This window comes from Meleagris gallopavo, chromosome 4 (genome assembly GCF_000146605.3).
Source record: "Meleagris gallopavo isolate NT-WF06-2002-E0010 breed Aviagen turkey brand Nicholas breeding stock chromosome 4, Turkey_5.1, whole genome shotgun sequence".
NCBI classification, from domain to species: Eukaryota; Metazoa; Chordata; class Aves; order Galliformes; family Phasianidae; genus Meleagris; species Meleagris gallopavo.
In genome coordinates, this window is record NC_015014.2 from 42,067,016 (window position 1) to 42,073,393 (window position 6,378).

Genomic DNA, 6,378 nt, shown 5'->3' on the forward strand with positions numbered 1-6,378 from the left:
TTTTAAATAATTTATTCTTTTTCATTTTCTAAGCATAACCTGAATTTACATTCTGAGAGATCTCATAACTGGTAGGTTACAAAAAAAACCCACCAAACTCAACCCACAGCTATTTTACAGAGCACTGCTATAGATTGCTATATGCTCCCCTTAATATTAAATAAGTCATCCAAACATTCTAGTTTAAGATTAATGGTCTGAACTCTAGTCTCTACTTTAAACTGACTGAGAGGAGAGCAGTCTAACTCAGTCTCTTGCACAGAAGATTTTAAAGTCAGCAGGAAAAAAAAAAAAAAGATTGGGTTAGCCCAGACTAAACAGCTAAATAATACAGTTCTAGGAAGCAAGACTGACTGGAAAATATGAGGTGGGACAGACCAGAAATCAATTACACAAAGTAATCCTGCTAGGAACAGGGGGGCTAGCTTAGGAACATAAATATAGGAGAGAACAGGGTGCTGCAACCATCATGTGGCTCCACATCGCTAATTTGACCCTGGCGCCAGGAAAGCAGGTAGGGTGAAACAACCAAGCTCTCTCATTGTGGGACTGTGGCCACACCAGGAATCACAGGGCCTTAGTCATCTTGATGGAATGGTGGTCATGGAGTCACCTTCACCTTTCTCTATTGGAGCTGTGCATCCATGCAGACCCAGCAGCTCTCACAGAGCAAGCACAGCCTGCAGCCTGAACTCACACAATCAACCAGCCCAGGCTGTAGTTCACACTGGCAAGAAAAAGCCAGGGCTTCCTTCCACTGTAAGCTCCCCCCAGCCAGAGGGCAATTCTATCAGATGCTTGTCCCTAGCCAAGCCTTGAGCCACGATCACTCCCCCGTCGTGGTCTAGTACAGCAGATGCTCTTCCTCAAAGCTTGTGACCCAGCACATGGCTTGTCACAAGCGGGGAGGAAAAGAACTTGAAAGGCTTTCCAGGGACGTAATGCTGGGTTACTGGAGAACTTCACAGACCCCACAGACCCCAGCACATGTCCTCTGCTGCCTTTGCCACCTTATTCTATTTCCTCCTATCTTCTGCTCATGCACAGCTCAGCCTGCCAAGGCCTGCAGGCTGCTCAGAGCAGTGGCTGAGACAGCCTGGTTTCCCCTTTCTGCCAATGTGACCTTGACTCACGCAACAGCACTCCCTGCCTGTTTCTGACACCGATGTCACAAGAAAAGCTGCACTGAGCACAAACTGCTTTTCTCCCCTTTGTGTTATTCTCTTTCCCCTTTTGGGTATTTGCCATTGAGATGGGAGGGCCAGTCATGGCAATGGACTTACCTTCAGTACTACTATCACAAGTCAATATCATTAATTAGGTTCCTTTAAAAGCTCTCAGCTGCTAAGGACCAGAATAACAAGAATAGAAGCCACTGCTATAAACAAAAGCTTGACAGCTTTACTTTTCTAACGCTTTTTCCTCCTTACTTTCCTGAGTTTATAATCAAAGTCTGTAATAGGGTGTATGCCTGAAATAACTGAGTAGGCCTCCTATGATACCAACATACCAAAATACCCCCCTGTGTAGAGGAGGGAAGAGTTACAGCTGGCATTAAAAGACCCCTTTCCTTTTGTTCCCCCCTCTCCCCCAGAACCTCTGTCTCTTTTTGCAGTACCCCTATAACCCTTTGGTGGTTCTGCTTCCACCCCTACAGACCTTGTGTTCCCACTACCCCAAATTTAGATGATCTAAGAGACTCTCTGGTAGCTGCTCTGCACGCATCAAGGAACATGGCAAGTTAAGAGTCATGTCATCACACAGTAATCACACAGCTGAGATGTGGTATTTAACTTCAAGGCAATTTGACTGTCTGAGGTCTTCATACCTCGTTGTAGGATAGGGCCTAGTGCAATTAATTCCAACAGCAGTACACCAGGGTTTACTATGTCTGCAAGGACAATCTGAGTGCATGGACTGAAAGTCCAGGAATCCCCAACCAAATGACCAGTTATTGCAAAGATTTCAGAGAGAAGGGACAAGAAATGAGGGGGAAAAAGGCAAGTCAAGGAATACTATCACGTCAGGTCAAATGTCAACCTCAGATATTTTGTTTATTAAACATAGAAAGGGTTGTAAAACATCATATTCTCAGGTGAGCTATTTTTAAAAATAAAAATCCATGGTGAGGCAGGTTGAAGTAATTCTTTTAGGTCCTAAAGGTTGTGATGGTCTAAGTAAAAAGATTTTAAATTCTACACTTGGCACCCAAAGCCAAAGATAGTCAGAACATCTATGCTATATGTATGCAAGTTGGGGGGGAAAAAAAAAAAAAAAGCTAAGCTGGCAAAAAAACTGTTCCTCAAATCATTGCAGCTTTCATAAAAAGCTGTTCTGAAATGCTACTTGAAATAAAACTGCTGCATGGAGACTCCATATTAATCACTATTAACCACTTCCAGGCACAGGACATCGGGCAGTGCAAACAAAAAGCAAGAGGCAGAGCAGGAATCACTTTGGGAAGAAATCCATGGACTTTTCTACATACTGTTAGATATAACGTACATTGAAAACTGCTGTAGGCATTTTCTTCAGAGCTGCTAATCAATGGCCAAAAAAGTAAAAGGTAGATGCAAATGCTTGATTCTTTTGGTATCTGAGCTGTGAGGGTTGAACTGCTCAAAGACCACCCACTCCAATCGCTCCTGAAGCACTGGTCTGGACCTAACCCATGCTGCATCTCTGCTTAATCATATAGTTCTGCAGTTTCTCCCTCCAGGAGAGATGACAACCACCAGGTACCTGAGTTCAGTCACATAATTCCCCGCTGACTTCTCCTCTTCTTCCACTTCCATTTACCTCTGCTGGATTCGGGTGATCTAGCACAAAGTTCAAATTAGCAAGGGACAGGACAGCACTCAGCTCTCATCATATGCCACACAACTTGTACACCAAATTAACACAGATACTCCCAGCCCTTTTGTTGTTTTGTTTATTTGTTTTTCTTTTGCAACCTTCAGAATATCACACCTCTGCAAAAACAGAGTATGGAAAATAAGTAGGGAGAAAAATTAGATGTTTCACAGCAAGAAACAGTGGATAGAATATGAACATTCAAAAAGCAAACAACAGAGGCAGAAAGTTTCTCCATGGCACACAGTTGGGGAAAATAAGCTGTCTGAGCAGATAGATTTCTGCACATGTGGGAGAGGGACTGGGAAGGAGGGGAGCAAAAGGAGCCCCTCTCCAACCCCTGCACAGGCTCACATACCCTGCAGTGCTTGTTTTAAGGATAAAATACTGCTGTCTGCATCTCCGCATTTACGTGAACTTTTGCACAATGTTCACCTCATTTTCTTGTTTGGAGCCCAACAGCAATGTTATCTTGTATGTCTGCTAAGTCTTCTGAACCAAGATGTCTTTCAAACACACAGTGGTACATTTAAGCATACGTACTGTCCTTGGATTCAGAGAAGCCCTCAGTGAAGCATTAAGTGGCAGGCAGAAGTTTGCCCCAGCAGGATCCTTATGCCGGTAATAACACAACTGAACTTTCCCAGCACTAGGTAAACACGCAGCTGCACATACCAGGTATTCCGGCAGCACCAGATACAGTGCAGCAGTGTCAGAATAACCTTTGCAAGAGGAGCTCCCTCGTTATAACAATGGCTGTATGCACAGAAGCTAAACCGACCAAAGCACAACAACAAAAAGCAATCAATGGTTCCCCCCGGGGAGCTCTGAGCACACAGATTCCGAGCCTGTCAGCTGCTGTCTCCTCCTCCACACTCACAGGTCACTCCATTTGACCTGGCATTAGTCAGCTCCAGCACCTCATGACTTGGGAACACCCAGTGGCTGAACTCCACCAAGTAAACATATCCTTCTAGCCTGTAGCAAGGACACTGGTTTGCTGACGGAACTTCGGCGCTCCTATTTAAAGAACTGTTGTTATGGGAAAAAGCAGAAACTTTCCTACAGCATAGATTCCTGTTCCTCAGGTCTTGTGCCTTATCTAAAGAAATGCACCAATTCTCAATGTGCAGTGCCATGGCAGTTTCACTACAGCCACAGTAGACATTGTCATGTCCAAGCCTCCTACAGGGGCACTGGAAGGCTGATCAAAGGCAAATTCCCAACACTTGACAATATGCCAAACTTCTGCAAAAATTACATTCACAGAAGGCCCTCATATGCACCTTCCTGCATTAATATTAGTCTCTTAAAATTGACATCCTAACTTACAAATAGCTAATGAAATATGAGGAAAGTAGTACCACTCGCATGACATTGTTTTTAAGATTCTCAAGCTGAGATACAATACATGGTATATACATTCCTATATCAAAATACATCCTTATTATTTTCTGGGAAATTCAGTACCTTTAAAAATATTGGAAGCAGAAGTTAGAAGAAAGATTCACAAATAATAACCACGTGAATACAGCTGTATCTTTAAATTAGAAAGGCACTTGGAAAAAACACTGGTTTCAGGACAAGAGCAATATTGTCTTAAATTAGTTGTGGTATCATTTGGGTTATGATAGCACCCGGCAGTCTCTCTCAAGTACCAGAATCCCACAGCTACACAGAAAACAGCCTGTGTATGCACAGCTTAGTCCATGAGTTTACAGTTTAGCTATTGCTATTTAACCACAGTGGCACAAACTGACCAAGTACCTTTCTACACTATGAAATAAGTTTTTGTAGGAAGCCATTAGTTTGGATGAGGGCTATTTTTGTAAGGAAAGAGGTGCAAGACAGTAGCACATGCAGTTCAAATATTTTGCAGTCAGAAAATAGGATCAGACCTTGGCATCTTCTTCCTGTAGATTCTATGAAGAGCTGTAAGTGCTGCCTGAGAATTTAGAAGCAATGTTCACGATGACTCTGACAAGATGTATCATGCTGTTCTTGAGACAAGTGATACATCTTATCACCAAAACACCAGCATAGGTAGAGAAGTATGTGAAGTAACCAGCTATAGGCACCATTATCAGAAGTAATAGAGAAATCTTTGTGGGAAACGAGCTATAAATACAGCATACAGCCTCTGCACTATTTCAGGTGCTGAACTTCTCCAGCTCAAGTATCACGGTGAGGGACTGTTAAGATACATTTCAAAAAAACACTCTTGAAATACTGAGTTAAATTTTATTCACAATTTAATTCTTATTCACAGTCAGTATCTTGTTGCATTTTACTCTTTCTTTTTACTGGCCACAGAAGAGAAGCTCCTTTAAGGCTACCGGTAAGGTACTGGATGCTATCCTGTGATCTATCCTGTGATCTATGAAACTTACTGCCCCAGGATGATATAGCTTTTAATATATTACATTCATTCTGGCAAGAATTACAAACTCATGAAGGATAAACTGATTAAAGAATTTTAACTACAGAGAAACCACCTCTACCAGAAGCAGAGCTGTAAGCACAAATCACTGATGATGAAAGAGTGCTCTGGGGAGTACCATTATTTGTCTGATCTATTCTTATGCTCTTCTGCAGGCATCTACCATGCCACCACTCAAATTACAAGGCTGAGCTAGATTTACTTCTGACTTGACCCAGTCACAGCGTCAAAATATTTGGTGTAGACATCATACGAGTGCCATAGTATCCACTCGCTTTTGGTAGAGCAAATGCATAATAATGGTGCTACAGGGCTGTTCTTATTGCTGTTCTTATTGCTTAGCAGAGCCCTGACCCTAATTTATGATTAGCAGGATAAATTAATCCATCAGACAGTTGCCTTAATACACTACTGCTTATGGAAAATCTCACTGAGGAACACAGTACACCTTCAGCAAGTTTCTAAGTCATATGAACAAGACACACAACAATGAGACTGACCGGTCATCACCTCAAAGACAGAACATTTTTATGGTAAATGAATACTAACCCAGCATTTCCCCTCACCTCCTCCTTTTCAAACACAGTTCATCCGTAAGAAAAAAAAAAGAGTAGTATTTCCTTAAGACTGACATTTGTTCTGTTTTTCTGCAGAAGTATTCCGTATTATTCTAAATGCAGTGCAATAGATCTTGAGGAAATTGGGCTTTTATTGCTGCCCTGATTCTCATTTCAAAGCTGTCTACCTTCCCCAAAAGAAGCTGCTCCATAGAGGGTGCACACCACAGAGCATGCCTTCTGCAAGTACACACTCTGGGGCAAAACAATGATGGTTGCTCACTAGGTGAAGACAACCATTCCACAGCTCAGATATGCATTCTGGAAGCTCAATATGGGAAGAAGCCTTCCTGCTATTCTTACCTGGAATCAAGACTGTGCAACATGCATCTTCTGATGAAACAAACACAGGAAATTTTTTGTAAAAATATTCACTTTTTTTTCCTTCTTTTTTCTTTCCCTCCAAGTACTTTGGGAAAACCACATGCTAAACTGTATTATAGTATTGGCTCAGTAATATTCAGGCAA

At 42.2% G+C, this 6,378-nt stretch overlaps 1 protein-coding gene across 4 annotated transcripts in view; it reads right to left on the reverse strand.

The window, feature by feature from the left end:
- TRIM2 (tripartite motif containing 2) overlaps nucleotides 1–6,378 on the reverse strand; it is an 83,862-nt gene that overhangs the window by 40,478 nt on the left and 37,006 nt on the right. The gene's annotated exons all lie outside the window — the stretch shown is intronic.